Source organism: Larus michahellis, chromosome 5, assembly GCF_964199755.1.
Source record: "Larus michahellis chromosome 5, bLarMic1.1, whole genome shotgun sequence".
In the NCBI taxonomy this organism is placed as follows: Eukaryota; Metazoa; Chordata; class Aves; order Charadriiformes; family Laridae; genus Larus; species Larus michahellis.
Genome location: NC_133900.1, coordinates 83,020,481 through 83,041,263, shown reverse-complemented (window position 1 = coordinate 83,041,263; position 20,783 = coordinate 83,020,481). Strand labels below are relative to the sequence as shown.

General features: G+C 40.6%; 1 long non-coding RNA gene across 2 annotated transcripts in view; it reads left to right on the top strand.

The window, feature by feature from the left end:
• LOC141743653 (uncharacterized) overlaps positions 1-20,783 on the top strand; it is a 541,341-nt gene that overhangs the window by 333,201 nt on the left and 187,357 nt on the right. For both annotated transcript variants that reach the window (XR_012587137.1, XR_012587136.1), the window contains one exon: positions 14,905-14,973. This is a non-coding gene — a long non-coding RNA (uncharacterized LOC141743653). The remainder of the gene's footprint in view (positions 1-14,904; positions 14,974-20,783) is intronic.

Below are 20,783 nucleotides of genomic sequence, written 5' to 3'. Positions count from 1 at the left end.
AGAGGGACTCATCCTGACTGTTTTGGTTTTTTAAGGACACCTTCCATACAATTTGGGCAATGAGGGAGAGTAATTTTGGTTTAGTACACTAGTATTTTTTTAACAAATGCAATGGTAGGATATGGGAGGTATATATCCCCAATTTTCCCACTCAGGATGTCAGGAGAATTGCTATTTTTCGCTATCGTAGAATCATAGAATGGTTTGGGTTGGAATGGACCTTTTATAGATCATCTTCCATTAGCTCAGGTTGCTCAAAGCTCCTGCTCCAGCAGCTGTCCTGTTGGTAGCTGTCTTAGTTACATCTCTCACATTTAAGAGGAAAGAATTTATGTTGACTGCTCTTACAGTGGTTAATTTGGAAGATTTGGAAATTTTGAAGAGTTTCCTGGAAACTCAGCAGAATATTTTGGTATACTCCTAAAGAAGGAGTGCAGTGAGCACAAACACAATCCTTTTTGGTATGGTTTTAATCCTGTATCAGTGGGCACGCTTGCACGGTGTCTGTATGTTAGATTCCCTAATCCTTGATAAGGATTCCCAGACGAAGTCTCCTGAAGCGGCGTAGCCGTACACGAGCCCTGAGATTAAACGCCCGTTCCCAGGTATGACGAGTGGTAAGGACACCTTTGGGGTTATACCTGACAAGGAGCGCACACAGGCTGTTTCAGCGCGAAGGTCACAGAGGATGACTTAAACCACCAGTCCACACGTTTCGGGTAGAACACAGGAGAGAGCAGCCTCTTAACCTGCCTTTCACCCGGTTAATCCGCTGCTGCTACACCTTGCTATACATTCGTGCTTCTGAGCGTGGCCATTTTGGTCCACATGATGACAAACGGAACAATTTTTTTTTTTTTTTAGCTTCCCAGAATCCTTTCTCTTCTTTGACAATCCTAATGGTGAGGTACCCACTAACCTACTGATGTGGCAGCGGTTAGTTGACGTGTTGTGTCTCAGTCCAGGATTAGATACGTAAATTGAATGGCTCTCCGGACCTGGCCTCCCTTTTCAAGAAGCTGACGTTCACTAGAAAGGCTCCTCACAAACTTGCAGGGTCTTTGAACATTAAAGTTCCTTTCAAGTTAATAATTAAGCCACTTAAAGCTGAAGAAGTGGAATGCATTTGATCTAGCTTTTCGTGCCTTCCGAGTTCGATAAATGGAGTGCCTTGAACAAAGCCCCTTAATTCGAAAGGTTTTGGGTGTGAAGTAAAATAGTGCCATCTGGCTTAGAGGAGGAATTCATGCAAGGGAACGCCCAGACAGCATTTCTCCAAACAATTTACACCAAACCATAGCGACTATATTATGTAGTGTTTAAATAATTTCTTACATCAAGTCATACTTTTCAAAATTAATAAACCAGATAGTTTTTTTCTAGTAAAAGACAGCAGCAATATTCATCCATTGTTTTCTCCCGAGATTTGCTAGTATTTCGGTAGGAATTATAGAACGACAAATATGAGGGGAAAAATAGAGAGAGCAAAAGGAGTTCTTAGTTTAATATAAAAAATACTCTTCTGAGTTTGAAAAAAAAAGACATATTTTGCAGAAAAGCTTATAGAACTTTGTCAAAGGCAGTTTTAATATGCAGAATTTAAAAAATAATTATTTACATTTTAAATAAATGCAAATACAGCATTTAAGAAAATGACCTTTGTATTACTTACTTCACTAATTACCTCCCAAACAGCCTAAAAGCATACAATATAATTTCAAATCATGTTAAATGAGCAAAAATTGCAAAGTACTTTCCTAAAGTTCAGCTGTTAGAATTGACAACTTTGGCATATTTTTATGTGCTAAGACTGGGCACTGTGTTTTGAGATTTTCTCATTACAATGATCACTTCATGAACTGTTCACTTGCTTACCCAAGTATATTTTTTTTCCATTTTCTCTCTTTTCAGTCTATCTCTAATATAGAAACTACATACTGGTTTTAAAAAGCAAAATCATTATTTTTGTCATATGGAAGAGAAGTTGATAAGAATGCAGAGTTTTTCCATATAATCGCGCCAAAGTCCCTGGAATTCATTCTTCATTTTGCTCTAGAAACAAAGCCCTCAACTAGTGTTATTTCATTTCTGATCAGAATATGATTGCTTAGTGGGTATTAATGGCTGCGGAGACAATTAAGCTATTTTTAAAACTCTTTCTGATTTCAGAAAATATTAAGAATAGCACATCTCTGAATGTGTATTAACAGCTTAGCGGTAATGCTTATTCAGTCTGTAAACTTCTGTTCATTGCCACTGACATTCCCTGTAAAGGGAGATTTTTGTGATAGATGTAGGAAATTATGTTACTATAGTTGCAATCGCTAATCTTATCTCTAGCTTTAAAAAATAATCTTCAATATCCTGTATTCATTGAACGTAAACGCCTTTGAACCATTTAATTTTCAAAGGTAAATTCACACAATTTGTACAACCACAGAGGTTTTGAAATAGGTTTTTTTTTGGGACTAGTATAGAGAAATGAGAAAAATCCTAGAAAACACTACAGATCTGCAAAAAGATAAACGCTATAGACCTGATCCATCATCACTACTGGCGGTCAGACCATGTAAGAAGAAATATTGCATCTTATATAATATAAAGTGAACATTCACTGGAACTTATATTAAGAAGTATTCATATAAGCTACTTCAGAAAGCATAAACAGATACGGAAGGCGGCCTACAGGAAAGCCGGAGAGGGGCTGTTTGCAAGGGCATGTAGCGATAGGACGAGGGGCAATGGTTTAAACTAGAGCAGGGCAGGTTTAGATGAGACATTAGGAAGAAGTTCTTTACACTGAGGGTGGTGAGATACTGGCCCAGGTTGCCCAGAGAGGTGGTGGAGGCCCCATCCCTGGAGGCATTCAAGGCCAGGCTGGATGAGGCTCTGAGCAACCTGATCTAGTTGCAGATGTCCCTGCTGACTGCAGGGGGTTGGACTAGATGGCCTTTAGAGGTCCCTTCCAACTCAACACATTCTATGATTCTGTGATTCTATGATTTTTTTTCATTAAATGTGCTTGGAACAGCAACCTAAGTTGAATTTTCTGATGGTAACGGAATATTATAAAGTGAGGTAAGGTTCATTTCCTAGGAAATGCGTAATGTAGTCAACTAAGCAGAGCTGGACGTGATCAAAGGAATAAACATAGATTATGTGATAAGCAATTCAAACCTCTCTCTAGCAGCGTGGCAGCGCCAGGGTGCAGATACGAAACCTGAGGGAAAAGCAGAAGCGGTAGCAGGTACGTGTGTAACCATCGTCTATCTACAGATGCGTAGAACTGTCTTTTCCTCGTTTTTTTTTTCCTGTTCAGCTTAAGTATTTTTGGCATATATTTTATGAACGTGTATCCTTGCTATCCTAGTACCTACAAAGACAAAAAGCTTCCCGCGAGTAGGCCGAGCTGTTTGATCAGTAAGACAACTACTTTACAGAATGTAAAACCATTTGAACTGATTTTTTTGTATCATACTGGCATTTGCAATTATAGTTCTTTTCATCAAGATTAAAGCCTGAATAAATTCGGAACCCGAGCAATTTGTAGAAAAATAGTTTTCATTTTACTTTGGAGCTCTGAGAGAGGAAAAAGTAGGAATGCACTTTCTCCGAGTACTTCAGGAAAAGGGAAGTTGGACACAGTTGTATATGTGACGTTTTCTTTTTTTTTTTTTTTTCATAAAAATCACAACAAGTAGTTAAAATTTCATAGGTTTGAATTGTTTCCAAAGTTGGATTTTGTTTTGGGAAAACATGAACAGGAGTCAGTCAGTTCCTTTAATTTACAAGAGTATAGCATCTTTACGTGAACAAATATGTATTCTTCTTTGAGGGAGTTTGGATGCATGGATAATGTAAAACAACACAAACCTTACATCATAAGCAGCTTTCCAGGCTACTGAACACACCTCCTTAGTGTTGCCTATCCATCGGCCTTCTCCTAATTCCCCTGTCAGTAATTCCATTCTTGTCTGAAACCGCAACTTTCCTACATCTAAAGTGAAATAAATTATCTTTTTAATATACGTGATGAGCTACGCTGCACCTTTCTCTGTCATTACTGTAATTCTTTCCCAACAATATATTTTCGCTTTGTTTAATGGTAAGCCGCGCTTCACATTATTGTTTCCATGTTCTCAGAAAAGCATCTGGAGATAGACATGTAATGGTATTGCTCTGGTAATAATTGTGTTAAATAACTGCAGAAAAGAGATAGCACATAACTATTTATTATTATAATTCTGCGGCTATTGCACTCCAGTGAGGAGCAGGGCTCCAGTCGGCTATATAACAAGATACTAAGAGCTTGACAGTGTGCCAGGTGCCAAATACCCAGGTGAAAAAAGGGTTGCTAAAACTAAAAGAATCCTGAGTGGAGTGATGGATTGAATATACCGTATTTTTGGTTTGCTTTTTATTTTATGAATAGGTTTCGATTAAGTAACACTGTTATGGTATGAGGAACCCGCGCAACAATTTCTGGTCATTTAGACAATTATTCTCTCACCCAATGACCCCTCCCCACCCAGAAAGGGGAACTGGGAAAAGACAAGGATGCCTGAGGGTTGAAATACAAACAGATTTAATAGAATAAGACGAGATAATTAACATTAATAGTACTAAAGAACCAATATAAAATACAGAAAGACTATACCCAGCCCATTCCATCAGCAGGAGCCGTGCACTCCCCGCAGAGGACAGTAAATGTGGGACACTGCGAGCGCTGCGGCTGCGGGAGGACGGGAAGGGCTCAGGGCTCCGGCACCGGGGCGAGGAGTGCTCAGGATGGCAGCCAGCAAGGGACAGAGAGAGAACTCCTCAGCAGACTTTCTAATTTATATTGAATGTGCTGTTTGTGGTATGAAATAACCCTGTTGGCAGCTGGGGGCAAGTGCCCAGGTCTCGCTCCTCCTCATCCCCGTACCTGGCAAGGCTTGAACACACTGAGACCTCAAAACCCGCATCCCAGAGCTGCCTATAAAGTAAATATTTTCACCAATTCAGACACTGGAGTCTTCTAAAAGTGCAGTTTTCCCAAGCATTAGAAGAGAAATTAGTCCTGTGGTGCTCAAGCCAGGACAAATGCATACAGACAAAACCTAGAAAAAGCATGATGAAAAGAGAATTTAAAAATTAACTAAAGGATGTAAGAAGAAAGAGATGTGAGAAGGGAAAAAAAAGGAGAAAAAAGTGGGAGTTTGGGCAAAAAGGATGATCTGGAGCATTGTTGCTGATTTACAGTCAGTGGTACATCAGAGTGACAAACACTGTCTAATAAGAGCCCGGTAACTGCAGAAGCAATTCCTGCAGCTGGCTCTGCAGGCTCACGATGTCAAAATACTTATTGTAAAGGTAACAACATATTTTCTATTCCGAGGCCTCGCAAAGCAAACCCAGCACAGCGTCTTCCTGTAATTTATGCGTGGGGTGGCTTTTCTGGTCTGTCTCAGACTCGCGGCACCTGAGCGGGTGGTGTGGCCTTTCAGCAGAGGGGAGGCTGGGCCGGGCAGGGGGGCTGCCTTACTGGGCAAGCTGGGAAGTCTGGAGGAGGGGAAGGGGAGCGAAGGCAAGACAAAGAAATGAGAGGGGCAGAGCAAGCAGGTGATACCTATCAAGGCTGATGGAGCCCACCTGATGATGAAGACCACTTCCTCAGGAGAACACTAAGGGCTTGCTCTGAGGAAAGCACGTCATTCCTGGGGTTTGTTGTCTTTGTTAGCTGGAGGAATGAGTTTGTTGAGTTACTTTGGAGAGTATTTGTTTTGGTTTTTTTTTTAAATGAGATCCGCTATCTTCTGAAAGCCAGTGGAGCAAAATACTAGCCTTCTGTAGGGAAATGGGTGACGTAGTTAGAGATCTTCATTGATTTGCAGTGGTGGCTGCAAAATGGAGAAGAAGCTGAACGCGCAGAGAAGAAAAACGGGAGAAACTTGGGAAAAGGACTGAAAGGAAGATGCAGGTGGTGCTACAGTCTGCTAATGGAAAAAAAAACCAAAACTGTAAAAGTAGCTATTTGTGACTTGAGAGAGAAACCTCAGTGAGCCTAGACGCTCCTTCTGTGAAGTCTGCAAAAACCAGCAGGGCTGTGTGCCCTGTGGTGGAGCAGAAGATGGCATGGCAGCAGCAGGAGGGCGCGTGAGATGGACGTGTGTGGCAGGAGACCAGAGAGCCTGGCTGATTCTGGAACAAGGTGGGTCTGGGCCAGGGTGGTAAACCTGCTTGCTTAAAACCCGTCTCACACCCTGTGTGAAAACAGGAGCTGACAGTATGACGAGTTAACCGGAGGGAGGTAAGCGGTCCCATCTTTTGTTTTGTAAAACTTAGCGTACAGATCCTGGAGAATCCTAGAAGAAGGTTCGCATCCTTGTTTTACCCCGTGTCCCCCGCTAGCGCTGCCAGAGGGGAAGACGTTGCTTATCGAAACTGTAGGAGATCTTGACAGAAGGCTCACAAGAGTGTGCTGGCAAGGGAAGTGCACCGCGAACAAACGGCTCAGGACAGGAGCAGACTTACCAGTGTCTGAGCTGTGCTCGGCGTGACGCAGGTGACAGAGATTTGCGCTGCCGTGTTGGGCACGGCAAAGAAGGGACGGCAGCGTGGAGACCAAGGTGAGGTGCTGTGACTTGTCCTGCTTTCTGCCCTAGTCTAGTAACTGTTTGCGAGCCCGCTCTGGCAAGCTAGCCAATGTCTCAGGAACAGGAAGGTAGCTGTCAACAAGAGGCAGACGTGCTGCTGGGCCCATGGCAGGAGCTGAAGGTTAAAGGCCGTGTTTCTGCAGCTTGTGCTGAGCTGCTCCGTGCAGTATCCTTAAGTTAACAAGCCTAGCTGGGAACGAGTGATGTTACGGGAGCCCTTCCCAGGCCAGGCAGCTCTGCGGAATGGTTCCCGTCTCCTGGTGTAGTGACGAGCTCTGAGCCTTAATGAGTAGATGAGGCGTGAGGAGCCTTGCTGCTCCCCGTCCTGCTCCTACCGTGCCTTCTTTTAGTCTTGCCCTGCATTACACCGTGCCCTCTTACGCTTGTTTTTTCCAGCTGAAGTCTAATCTAGTTGGTTTTCTGTCCTGTTCCTTAACTCTTTCTTTCCTCTATATTTTTTTTAATTTTCATATTTTTTTTCCACATTTTCCTCCTTGAAAACGTGTTTCCTTATCGCCGTTCGTTTTTGCTTCCAGCTCTCTTTTCTGTTCCCGCTTTGTCACTTTCTTTCTAGCCCTGTTTTCCCACATCTCATCTTGTTCTCTTATCTCGTTCTGTTCTCATTACTTATCTCTCAAGGAGAGTTTGTCAAGGTAAGAAGAAAAAAGAACTAAATACTTTGCCAGTTCCTTTCTAAAGGTCTTTCCTCTAACTACTAGCAAACCAGTTGTACTCTCTAAAACAAATTACCAAACCATGTTTTCTCCTGTGACTCACTTATGTATGAAATGTTAAAGATAAAGATAGGCTGGTTCACAGCATAGCCAAGCCTAAGTGAAGACATCTGTGTAAAAGCTCGCAAGAAACTAGCGTTTTCAACCTGAAATGGTATTTTTGGTGGGCGCGATTCCCAACTGCAGGTGTCCGTATGGAAACTGCAGAAGCAGCTGATGCCTCAGCCTGGTGAAAGCCACTTGGCCAACAGCTATCTGTCTGCTGGGAGGGGGGTTGAAATATGGGAAACACCTGAGAGAGTGTGAATTAGAAAGCTAACAGCAAATGGTTTGGTTTTTTTTTTTCAAAGGCAACTTGATTGACAAAATTAGAGTAAATATCAATTCACTGTTATGTCTGTGGTATTGGGAGTTATTGAAAACAACTGGCAACCATAGAAAGCTGCGTCACACCAATTAGTCCTTCTTTATAAGAAAGCTTGTTTCAGACTCTTTTAAATTTATTTTTTTTTTAAATCAACTTTCCAAAGGCATGGGGACACTTTTGGAAATGTCAGATGCATGAGAAGTGAAAGAGAAATTTCTTTATATACTCTTTTTTTTTTTCTTGATGCTTTTAAAAGATGAACTTTCTTCTTCTTCTCACTCCCATTTCCTGCTAATTATCGCTAACCATAGCACTGCTTCTTGTAACCCTGTTTTAAATGACACGCGCTAGATCTCTGACCTATACAGTAGAAACTTTTTTTCAGAAGTATTATTTATTTAATCATCAATACTTTAAAGCTTTTTTTTTTTTTAAGTAGTGGTGGAGACTTTTTAACACATCTATTGCGCTTTAATGGCTGCTTATTTTAGGAATGAATCGGTTCTTTTCATTTACAGTCCTTGAAGTCTTACTGTCCCCTGAGGGCTTCCCTCCCCCCGCCCCCTTTGGGAAAGGGATACAGGTGGAAATGAGAAAACCTGGGAAAAATAAATGATCAGCTTGGTCCTGACCGTAGGTATTGTCAGTAGCAGATGAATAGACAGCAGATGAGGGATAGTGGGGGGACCAGTGTGCTGCAGCGATAGTATATTTATTGGTACGGGTGGGTTAGAGATGCTATTGTACTAGGAGGTTCCAAAAACCAAAAAAGCAAGCCCAGCAGAGGGTAAGGATGTGTTGACGGCATTCAGTGTGGCCTGAGTTCCTGCATCTGCGTGATTCTGGGCAGCGCAGCACGATCACGCCGCGTGACGGCAGTGCATCTGCCTTGCTGCCGGGCTGGGTGCGCAGTAAGATACGCCTTGCCCTGAAGTGTCGGATTTGTTAGGTCAGGTGCAGAGCTGTACGGAGATTTCTGGGCTGATGTGTAACTTTGGAGTCCGTAACCTCCAGGAGACACGTTTCTCTGCAATATTCTGTGTTGTACTGAGGACGTGCTTGCGGTTCCAAGGCCTTTTCTAGATGGTATTTGGCTTCAAAAGTTATATTTATCTGTAATATTTTCTTGGCTTTGTCTGTTTATATTTAGTTGCTTCCCTTTACCAGTGTGTGTATTTTCAAAAGTATACAAGAATTTTTTTCCCCAGTCAGTTCAGCTGCTCACCCTCCCTGTGTTTGAGCTTTTGTGAATGAAATAACTTTGCCTGAACACGGTATTAAATGAATAGGTGTAAAATATGACTGAAGCACAAATGGGGGCCTGTATTGAGTCAGAAATAGAGTGACGTTTCCCTTTTAGTGTCCTGTCACGTAGGGACATACCTTTGCTCATATGAATGTGATAAATGGCCTACGCATAATAAAGAAGTTTAATCTCTTTATGATTCATCATATAAAAACTGACTTCTACAGAACTCTTTTGCTGACTCCTGTGTGCTTTTATTACTGCTTTTTAGATTTAGTTCCTCCTTAAATTGTTCCTCAGAGCAGTATTATTTTTTTTTCTGCCTCTGTTCTTAAGCATGTTCATACAGTTGTCATGAAAGGGATCTCCCAAAAGTATTAAGTATCTCTTAAGCTTTTATTCAGTGATTTAACAAACCTTTGAAACTTTGAATTGATATGAATGTCCGTCTGCTTATTCTGCATGATTTTTGTGTGTATGTTTTTATATCCACAAGTTCAAGATTGGATCCGTGTTAAATAACTTGATGCCTTTTGACCAGCAGCGTGGCGAGCCGCCTGCTGCAAGCTCCTGCCAGCAGCGGACGTGAGGAAAGGAATCGATTATTCTGTAGTTAACTCTTTGCTTTTAAAGCACGTTTATAATGTGTTTCAAGCCTGTCAGAACGTGATGGGCGCACCTTGGCATCTTAAGCCCTGTCATCCCTTGATGGTTACTAGTAGACGCATCTTCCCGCTCCTGTTTCTCCTCTGCTGAGCACGCCGAGCTGAAACGGGGACCCTTGTCGTGCTGCTGGGTTTGAGCTCCAGTGGAAGGTGGGCTTGACAGCCAGGATGCTTCCCAGTGTGCTCACCTGCCACAATCTGCAGGTTCATAGATGTTCTAGGTGAGGGAAGTTTTGCTGTTCACGTGGTTGTTGTGGGATTAGCTTAACTCCAGGCACGTTCGGATAAAGTGAGAGTGCTGTTTGGTCAGATTCCAAGTAGGCTTTGGTTACAAAGCTTATAAAAATGTACAGATCAAGAAATGGTTTTGGTACAGTCAGGCTGAAGTTCTGTTGAAAGTCTCCTCTCTCATCTCCAGGGGTCTTGCCTTTCCTTTTGGGCAAGGGGCAGGCGGGGGGTTGAGCCGGTTTTCCTCTTCAGTCTGCCCAAACCTCATGGATGGATTCAGTCTTTTGGTTTAAGTTCTCTCTTTCTGTTGGTTTCTGTCCTGGAAATAGTCTGGCCATTTAATGAAAATAAACTAATATTGCTTCAGTCTCTCACAAATGTGTGCATCTCCGTTGGAGCAGCGCTCTCAGCTCAACTTGGCTCACCAGTAAATCCCTCCGGGCTGCATCTCTGCCGAGAAGTTCCAAGTCTTTGCATTCCACGTTAAGGCGCACGTGAGCAATTTGCGATACAAAGATTCAAAAAGAATAAATACAGCTCACTACTAACTAGATATGGTCGTTAATAACTACTTTGGAATACCTGGTCTCCAACTCTTTTCTTCAAAGCAGACAGACCTTCAATATTCGCAGTTTTCCATTGTGCGGGTTCCCTTGGGCGTAGTTGTGAAAAGCAATTATTTGGGAGGGTGTGGATTGTAAAACTGGGAGTGAATCCTTACAGCTCCGCCTCTCATTTCATGCATTTTGTGTTGCTTTTATAATTGATGATAACTTACTTTCAGTTTTTGGAGAAAACACGTGCAGTTGCATGTGAACTTAGATTTTTATTTTTTGCGCTGTGGTTTTATGGCTGCTAGTGAGGTATAGTGATCAAACGTGCAGATTTGTTGCACTGTAAGGTGTGTACAGCGTAGATTGTGGTTTGGTATACAAAGAACAAATTCTAGCTCTGAAGTTAAGTAGTTGGCGTGGTTCTTAAATCTTGCCCACGTGTCAATTGTGTAGACATCGTTCGGGTATGCTTTTACCTTGCCGATCACCTGACCAAAAAGCAAATCACCCACCTGCAGCTGCTTACTTAATAAAACAAAAAAAAAAAAAAAGGAAAGAAAACACCCAAGGAACCAAATGTGCTGATGACTATCTTTTATCTTTAAACAGAAAGATCTATAAAACTTACGGAAAATAAGTCAAACAATGGAGTAAATAGAGCATTTCTACTTTAACAGATTTTGATCAGATATCCTTGGCCTAGCAACAAACGTTGAGTTTACCATTCTATATTTTTTTTCTAAAGGGGAAAAGAAAAATATAATGTTCACAGTCAACACTGTGAAGAAATAGCAATTACTATGGGGTAACAAAACAAAAAAAAATAAATTACAGCCCTATGATTCATCTGTCTTTTAAACACAAGAGCTTAGAAAATTTAGCTTGCAGGAGTGATCTAGATATTTTTAATTTCAGATGTATTTCTTAATTGTGCATACGTAATGTGAAAATTCATATTACCTGTGATTCTATAATTTCTGTACAAATCTTCATGTTTACTCCGTTTTATTGGAGCTAAGCTTAGAGTTTGTTCCTCTGGCTGCTAAATGGCTTTTTCACTCGCCTACATGTGAGAGAAGAATTTGTGCTCAGCAATGTTAAGATCAAATATCTCAAAAACGTCCGCTTGTTCATTCAGCGCTGCCCGTAGTGTAGAACTGATGAACTGCAGGTGAAGAGTTGTGGGGCTTAGGGGGTTATTTTTTACAGCTCCACATACAACTGTCACGTGGTGACACTTGTCGTTACGTGGCAGAGGTGTGAGAGACGTAATGACAAAAGGGCCCCTGCGGTCATGGGAACAGAGAGCCATGAGTAACCCCCGCACGGAGTCCTGGGACTGAGTTGAAGCTTACCTTTGAGAAAAGAGCTCGTCTTGGTGTAAGCCCCGGATGGATGGAGACTCTTCATTACTCACGCCAGTGGTTATCAATCCTATTCTGCTGGATACAGTTTTTAACCTTTATCTGTTTCTAGACACTAATCCTTTAAGCGTATCAACGCGATTAGAGAGCCGTCACTTCTCACATGGCTATTCTTTTTCTCTTACCCTTCTCATTGGTAGGCAAAATAGATTGAGCTTCTACTCATGGGTGGTGTGTCATCTAGTCCGTGTGTGCAATTTTGAGTGTTACTTTTAAGGTTGTCTACTTTTTCCTATTAGTGTGAGGGGGTAAGCTACCACGGCACACATTCTGCTCTCTAATCCTACTTTAACTGTATATATCTTATAGTCGTGACCTTACAGTGAGTCAGTCCTAAGTGGATACCGTTTAGATGCTTTAAAGTCTGTTGGATTTGTATATTGTTTGTCACTGTATATAGCTTATGGAATTATTGGCTTTGAGCTTTTTTTATTTCCTTCTGATACAATAAGGCAGCTGTTTGTCAACGTCCAAGTCTATAGCGCGGTCCAAAACGCAAAGTAACTACACACGCTGGGCCAGAGTTCTACTGAGACGGGTAAGCAAGGAAAGCTTTAGCAGTGGTTTTCCTTAATCAGTAGAGTAAAAGATACTTGCAAATACCCAAGTCGTCTGGTTGCTTTGCTCTCACGCCTGCCGCAGGGCCGTAAGCAGAGCTCCAGCGTTCCCTGCCACTGGCTCAGCAGGAGAGGCGTTCAAAGGTATCGACTCTGAAGAAGTTGTGTTCTGAGATTAATGTTGAGCACCTCTTCTGGCATAAGCATCTTCTCAAGGTAGCTTGTTGATATTCCTGTTCAAGGCAATAAACCGATGTTTACCAGATACTGCAAAGGGTTTACTTTCCAAGCATGTTTTCTAACCTCTGCCGAGCACGCTGCTTCTATTCGAGCAGAAAGCTTTTATTTGGGCACCAAGGTTTAAGCAGAATAACAAACTTAATTAAAAACTGTAAACGTTATTTTACCAGTGGGTCACGCACAGTTTCTAGGCTTTGTTGTTCTCATTTGTTAGTAAAGACTTAGTAATTAAACTGCGTGTATAAATACATATGTATCCTTAGCAATGGAAGTGGGACTTGAGAGAAACCAAGGAATTCTGTTACAGATAATGCCGTTACTGTAAAGAACGAAGGCTATCCTTTGTTAATTCCTATGTTGAATTGAATTTGGTTCTTGCTTCACAACAGTAGTTAACTGTTTTAAATGGGAAGGTTAAAAAAAACCTCAAATAACAAAACAACCAAACACCTAAACTTTGAGAGACAGTTTATCTCGCATTCAGATATCGACCTGTACCAGAACAGCTCCTGTTTTAATGACCTGGCAAACCTGGAAATAGGGATCTCTGACTTATCGAACTTCCATGATCTGAATGAATATAACTGAGTAATATTGGAAAAAACACTGTGTATTACATATTATGTGTTTTTCAACCTGTACAAGAAAATAAGAGATTACTTTGCTTCTCCTCTGCTGTAGAAGACTTAATTCCTCATCATTCTAGCATTTGAAATGGGCAAAATGGGTTTTAACTTTGGAAGCTATTTTTAAATTTTCTGGTAGTGGAAAATACAAGAACATAAAAGAAAATACAGGTTTTAATTTTCTTGCTTTACTGCTGAGCAATTTATGACTTTGACTTATTGCTTCTTATCGTGCAATTATCCTGACGCTTGCCCAAAGTTCTGCTGGTCTAAACTCCGTTGCAGGCTTTTATCCACAACTCTCCTGGTATGATTTACTTTTTTCCCCATCTTGATCTGGAGACTGGATTAAATGACATACAGAATTTTATCTCAATTATGTTCTTGATAAACCTGCAAATAAGGTGTTTCTGTTGCAGGATAACCACGTCTTACCCTCTGTATTAAGTCTCACCTTTTGTGTTATATGAAGTATGTAACATGCTGGTAGAGTTTAAAATAGAACATAATTCTACTTAAATAATCATCGAACTTGCATGTGGAGGGCAGAAAATGGAAAAATACTTGAAACAAAAATGTTTTAATAGGTGTAAATACATGTTTACTTTGAAAGATCGCTCTTGTCCAGAATGACGACTTTTATCTTTATTCGTATTGCTCCTATGATTTTAGGATCTCAATAGGTGCGGTCACAAGGACGTTGTTTTTTCAAACTACTGTAGCGTGTAAGGAGTCACGTTAAGAATTCGGAGATGCTTTAGGTATTAGAACACAGTTGTCTGGGGGCTTAACTACTTCCGTGCATCTTAAAGACCTGATCTTGTCAATGTGTAATATAATTCATGCTTGCTATTTCAGTTACTAGAAATTGGTATTTCTATATAAGGAAGGGAAAATACACATCGGATTACCTGTAAGATAAGGAAATGATGCAAAACGCTGTTTGTTTTGGTTTTCTGTTTATTTCTTTCTGCTGTAGCAATACCCCTTTTATGTCAAAATTGGACTATAACAACGTAAGAGAACCTGTTTCTGTGCTATTTAATCGCTGGATCTAGATATGAAAACTGATCTCGGCAATGTAATCAGATTTGCTTTTTTCTAAGATCTGATACCTTTGATAAGTCTAAGGGAATAAGTGACAAATTGGAGATGCCATCACCTTGGTTTCAGTGTTTTACAAAGTCAGCAGAGTTATGTCCAATGCATATCTTTATTATCTGCTCCTAATGCTGGAATTTTACTTGCCAGTAATAAGAGAATGTGTCCTTATTGTAATAACTTGTGTCTACTGCTGCGGTATTAGAATGACTTAGAGCTTCTTTTTCATTTCATTGTTTTTATTTGTGCACATTATGAATTTTTTTTCTACGGTCCCAAGGTGTGGCATTTCTTAGCTCATTCTGTGACAGTGTCTCTATTAAGACATAATTTCCACTTGTCCTGCATTTGTGATTCTTAATTCATGGGGTAAAAAAAAAAACAAACAAAACACAAACCCCCCCTAGACCTTCCTGTGGGTATATTTCTTATTTCTGATACGAAAAGATTCTTATTAGCTGTTGCAATTCAAAGTTGATTCTCTATTAAATTAACATACTCGTGTCGTTTTGATTTCTTAACAGGCAATAACTTCGGACTCTTAGCTTCATGCTTTCATTGAGAACACGGATTCTACAGCGAGGAAGTTAACGGTAAGTGTTTCTGTGTTATAGCTTCTTTTCTCTTTTTTTTAATGAAGTTTCTTATAAGTCTTTGATGTCTACTCTAAGAGTGTTCTGGAAAGCCGTTATGACTGCAGCTGTGGCTGGCGTTGAAATGCTACAGGTGGGTTCTCTCAGTGGATCTGGTGGTTCTTGTTCAGAATCTTTAGTTAGCTCTCAAAAAGGAAGAGCACATCGGAGTAAAGGCCTCCCTTTCAGTTGACTATAATTCCTCAGTGCTTCCATCGAATGCCATGATTGTGCTTATGAAACAATTTTCTGAAGTCCTTAAAATCATTAGAAATGAAAGCAGAAGATTTACGGCAGCATTACAAGAAGTTTTATGATGATTTAATGGGTAACAGGAAGCCTGAAAAGAAGAAAGTTACGTTAGAAGGAGAAGGAGTGTCAGTGTTCCGAAAGACTAAATGAAGGTACAAAACCTGGTTCGTGATAAGCTGGTTCCAGGTTATTGCATCTGATTTTTTGCAGCCAGGGCTAAAAATAACGCTGGACGCATGTCATCAGCAATTATTTTAAAAAGTCTTCATTGCCTTTCATGAAGATGCTATTCTTAATAGTGGTCTCCATGCAAAAAGTGCCATGTGAAATGACTGGGCATATTAAGACTTTATGCTTTGTAAATGGATTTTAAACACATACCTGTGTACAACTGAATATAGAAGTAAATGGAGGCCAGCTGCTGTGTTTGTCACCAAGGGGTTGATTTGGGAAGCTTCTGTCCTTCGTTAGCTTCCAGTTTGGCTTCAGCGTTCATTAGGCATTGAAGAAGGATGGCTGGAGGGAGACGGGCAGTCTTGCACGGAGAAGCAGAGTGTGGTGGGTGTTTCTGGCCTCAGGACATCACAGCTTGGGGCAATGTCTGGGCAAGATCACACATGTAAGCCCTGCAGTGTTTGGAGGGGTCTGTAACAACCGGTGTCGTTACAAAACTGTACTAATAAGACTATTTTTGCTTATTTGTTTTTGATCTTAATACTAAGTCTCAGCCTCTTTTCCTAAGCTCGTCTCTACCTGTGAGTTATCAAAAACAATTATACGCATCTTCCACCTCCACAGGTCATGGCACAATGGATTGAGATAAAAATCAAATTGAATCTTTCAATAAAGAGGTATACTGAGTATTCTTAAATCAGCTTACCTCCAGCTATCCTGCTGTATGTACGAATTGGCACGGATGTCGAAGCAGTTGTTCGCTATTCTTTTAAGTAAAGGAAGAGTCAGTGATCTGTGGGGCGGAAATCAGCTTTAATTTGCAACATGAAAATCTCGGGCTGATGTAGGATGCAGCATCTTTGGAAACACTTCGTCACCTTCCCTGCATCAGCCTCTCTTTATAGGGTTGGGTTTGGGGTTTGTTTGGTTTGGGTTTTTTTGTTTTTGTCCCCCCCCCGACCTTTTTTACTTATCGCTAGTGCTCTGTTGTATTTGAAAGCAGCAGAGAACTTCAGAAAGGTTCTGTGTAAATATTTACATGAATGCAAACTGCATCCCTCCCGATAGTCACAAACTTGTCTAAACTTGTCGGTGTGCTCTAGGTGGGGAAAAATGGTCTTTGTGCATCACATGATACTTTTTTTTTTTTTTTAATATGCTGAGGGTGTTCAGGTTTTGTTTTGTAATTTGTGCAACTGAAATGAGACTGGGGATCAGTGGGGGCACAAAATCCTGCTATGACTGTGTTTGCTGAAGCAGTTGAGTCTCTTCCACAGAAAACCTGAGACTTGAGTTGTGGAAAAAATCGATAGCAAGCATTAGGTGTTCATTTTAGAGCTTTGCAGTAAACTGTATTTATTTATTTTTTTTCCTTGAATACCAGCTTTTATTTTTAACTGGACAAGATGTTTGTCCCCACATGGTATGATATTATTGAGTCAAGGCATATCACTTGCCTCTCAACTAAGCAGTGAAGAAATGTCAAAGCAGAAAATATCCGCTAGAGGTAGCGATGAAATTTTGTTCCAACGTAGAGGCAGATGAATTTTAAAGGTTCACAGGAGTTGCTTAAGAGACAGGATTTGATCTTGGATGGGAAGATGCGTTTTCTGCTTAATCACTTGCAGTTCTAGCACTTGGATAAAAAAAGGGGAGGACTGCAATGCTTTCCTACACATAATGATTGCTTCAATATCAGTAAAGAAAACTGTTTAAAAACAAACAAAAACCAAACCAAAAAAAAAACCCCAAGACTATTATGCTTAAGTATTTTTAGGTGACTTTTCAGGGACGCGTTCTAATGTCCAATGCATAGACCAAAATAATAGATAGTGAAGCAATCCTGTCCCCTTCTTTCCTCAATTTGTAGTACAACTCGAGGCCCAAGCGTGGTTTATCCTGAAAGCTCAGCTATTCTAATCCATGTTGTTTAGGAAGATGCTTTGAGGATTGTTCCCCTGACTATGGGTACCTTTGAGTCACGTTTTCTGTGCTCAGCTGTGTAGAAATACTCTATGACTTGAAGGAGACGAAGAACAACAGGGAGCCTATTATCTGACTGTCTCCTTAGATTACCATTCTTATGGATACTCCTTGTTTCCCTGGAGAAAGCTGATGAGTGGAAGGGATATTGCATCTTTGGTATGTTACACAATACTGTAAATAGTTGGGTTTCATTGAATTAGTAGGCTTATATTCAAATATGAAGGGAAAGCAATAGATATTATATACTTGTGATCAAAGTCTTTAAAAATAAGTGGGTTTAGATGCCTTCTTAGAAGTCTGATGATCAACGTGAGCATAATATTAAAAAACATAAAAATTTTTAAATATTTGGATAGATAAACTCACTGGATCCCCTGGAAAGAGAAACATGCAAAGACAGAACTGGAGCCAAAGGTGCCATCCACCGCTGTTGCATTACGCTAGTAAAACTAATCGAGTGAGCTTTTTATTTCTTATATCTTCTGTGTTCTGAAACTCTGGCTATTCTGATATTTCTGATGGCTGTTTCTATTTATTTATTTATTTATTTATTTAGTGACATCTACGAGTTCTGTTTATGTGGGTTTGAGGTTTTTCCTTTCTCTAGTAGGTTCTTTGGTAGAATACGGGAGGAGTTATTTGCATTCTCAGCTCATCCTGAATTGGGGCGGGGGGAGGAATTGCATGGGATTTTGTTCCTTTCTTTAGTAGTACAGATTTGGTTGCCACGAAGAAGTTATAAAGAGTATTATTTTGCATATGAAGAGCTAACACTGATGTCTACCAAGGTGTTGACACAAATGTGCTTCTCCCTTGATTTTACATCTCTAAAGTGTTAGGAAACTGGATAACCCATTCGTTTGTTTCTACGGAATGCCGTTTCCCTCTGTCTTCCAGAGCAACCCATCTACTTATGGCGCTTGCACAGTTCAAAAGCTTGTTGTTACAGGCAGGCCCGGAATGCGGAAACCCAGGACCTTAAAAGGAACGCTGCCATATTTAAATACAAACTTTCTAAATTGCGGAAAATTAAGTCATTTTGGAGACATCACTTTTATTTTACTTTCAGGTGTAAAATAATTAGTGTACTCCCATTCACATAGATGAGACTTTTGTAGAGCAATAACTGAAAAAAGAGCCTGTCATGCTATTCAACCAGATGAGCCTTGAGATAAGCGCGCGGTGCATGTGGATTTGGGGGTTTTTAGCTTTTTTGCATAAAAGAAGCATTGTTAGCATGGAATCAAAATGATGATGATAGTCTGGGAGACATGCTTTCAAAGGTAACTTTCACAAATGAGGGTCATAACTAAAAGCTCTTCAACTACCACAGAACATTAAACTGGAAGAACAAACAAAAAGCTGGTGTTGGCAGATCAAAGAAAATGAAAGCATTAAAGATACTCTTAGAAGATCAGTTGGCCTAAATATCAGAATTGTAGTCATATCTCTTCTGTCTTATTCTCTTCTGTTTTACCGCTTTCATGTATACCTTGATTATTTTAGCCACTGGTAGCGTTTCCTTCAAAAAGTTGCTCATTTGCTGCCTGGAATTTAATGGGATAGTGAGTGTTCAAGCTTGTGAGAGGAGACTTATATTCCAGTTTGAGAAAAAAGCGTTATGAGTCTTAGGAGAGTTAATTGAGTTCGTGTTCTAATGGGAATAAAATTTTTAGCTGATCCTCTTCTACTTTCTTCAGTTAAACTCTAGCAAAGGTAGACTGAACATTGCATCTGGCACGCATAAAGTGTACGGGTGTGTGTATATGCATATATATATACACACACATATATGGACTTTGGCGTACAATAGCTGTAGAAAATGAGACAATATCTGCCTGTTTACCCATAGTGCACTTGTACAGATCAGTCACAACGTGCATTTTCGCATGGTCAGTAACTTAAAAGGTTTGCAGGTGTAGGTGCTTCTAGACTAGACAATGACCATCTATGCCTGAAGACTGAAACACTTCGTCAACCCATAGGACATTCTTTGACTCCCTCTTTTTTTTTTTTTTCTTCTTCTTCTTTTTTAAACTGCAATTCTCTCAAATAGACGGGGAGCGAATGAGAGAGTAGATGAATTATTCTTGCAGGTCATTCTCTCATAAGGCCTTTTCACTTTTCTTTTTAACTGACTGAGAACAGGTCCACTCTATAAGCAAAATAACCCACTGTGTAAGCACTTCGGTACCTTTTGACGTTGTGATGAATATGCATGTTTAGTCACGCAGCTGGCTTTCTGCGTGTGGCTTGGGCTGGATGCCAGCCCTCTCATTAGGTACAAGTGTCCTGTGTAAGAGGGTTGTCCAGAGCTTTGATTATTACAGCTATCCTTCTGGTCACAGAGGACATGGGGAGTCGGGCTTGAGGTTTTCAAGTGCCCCTGAGAGACAGTGCCCTAGGTCCTCACTAAAGCCGAGCCGCAGTTCACTGCCTGGCAGGGGAACCTTTGCCTGATTAGGGGGAAATGAGCTGCTCTGATACAGGGAAATCTGTGTCAAATAAACTGAAGTGGGGGTCGGTCTCTTCTCCCAAGGAACAGGTGATGGGACAAGAGGAAACAGCCTCAAGTTGTGCCAGGGGAGATTTAAGATGGATATTAGGAGAAATTTCTTCCTGGAAAGGGTTGTCAAGCATTGGAAGAGGCTGCCCAGGGCAGTGGTGGAGTCGCCATCCCTGGAGGGATTGAAAAGACGGGTAGACGTGGTGCTGAGGGCCATGGGTTAGTGATAACTTGGCAGTGTTAGGGTAATGGTTGGACTCGATGATCTTTAAGGTCTCTGCTGACCAAAACAATACTATGAAATAGAATTCATTTGTCTTTCCATCTTGAAATAAGATGGAATTAAGCTATCACAGAGCTTCTATGTAAAAAACTTACAAAAAAAAAAAAAAAAAAATCTTGGTTGGTGACTGGAGTTTTAGTAGATACACCCAGAGGAAAATGCGCCGATCTCTAAAGCATGTATGTAAATAATAATAAAGGCGTATTTTGAATGCTTTTGCTCATAGCTTTATATAGAAAAGTAATTTGCTACTATGAATGAACTCATTCTGGTTTGGCATAAAATATTATCCTCCTCTTGCCGTAGAAATGGGAACTGGAACACGTAAATCAGTGGAAACTTTCAAAAGACCTTGTTGTGGGGAGTGCTACATGTTGTACCATGAAAGCCACTGCGGGCTGCAAAATTGAATGGGACACAAATGTGTTAGGCTTGCAATATTAACGATAAAATTTGAATTTAACATCAATTTCTGCTTCCATTACTGTGTGCTGATTAGCATAAAAGAAGCTCTGCCTTAAGAACTGTGAGGTCATTAACACCAAAAAACCAAAACAAAACCAAAAACAA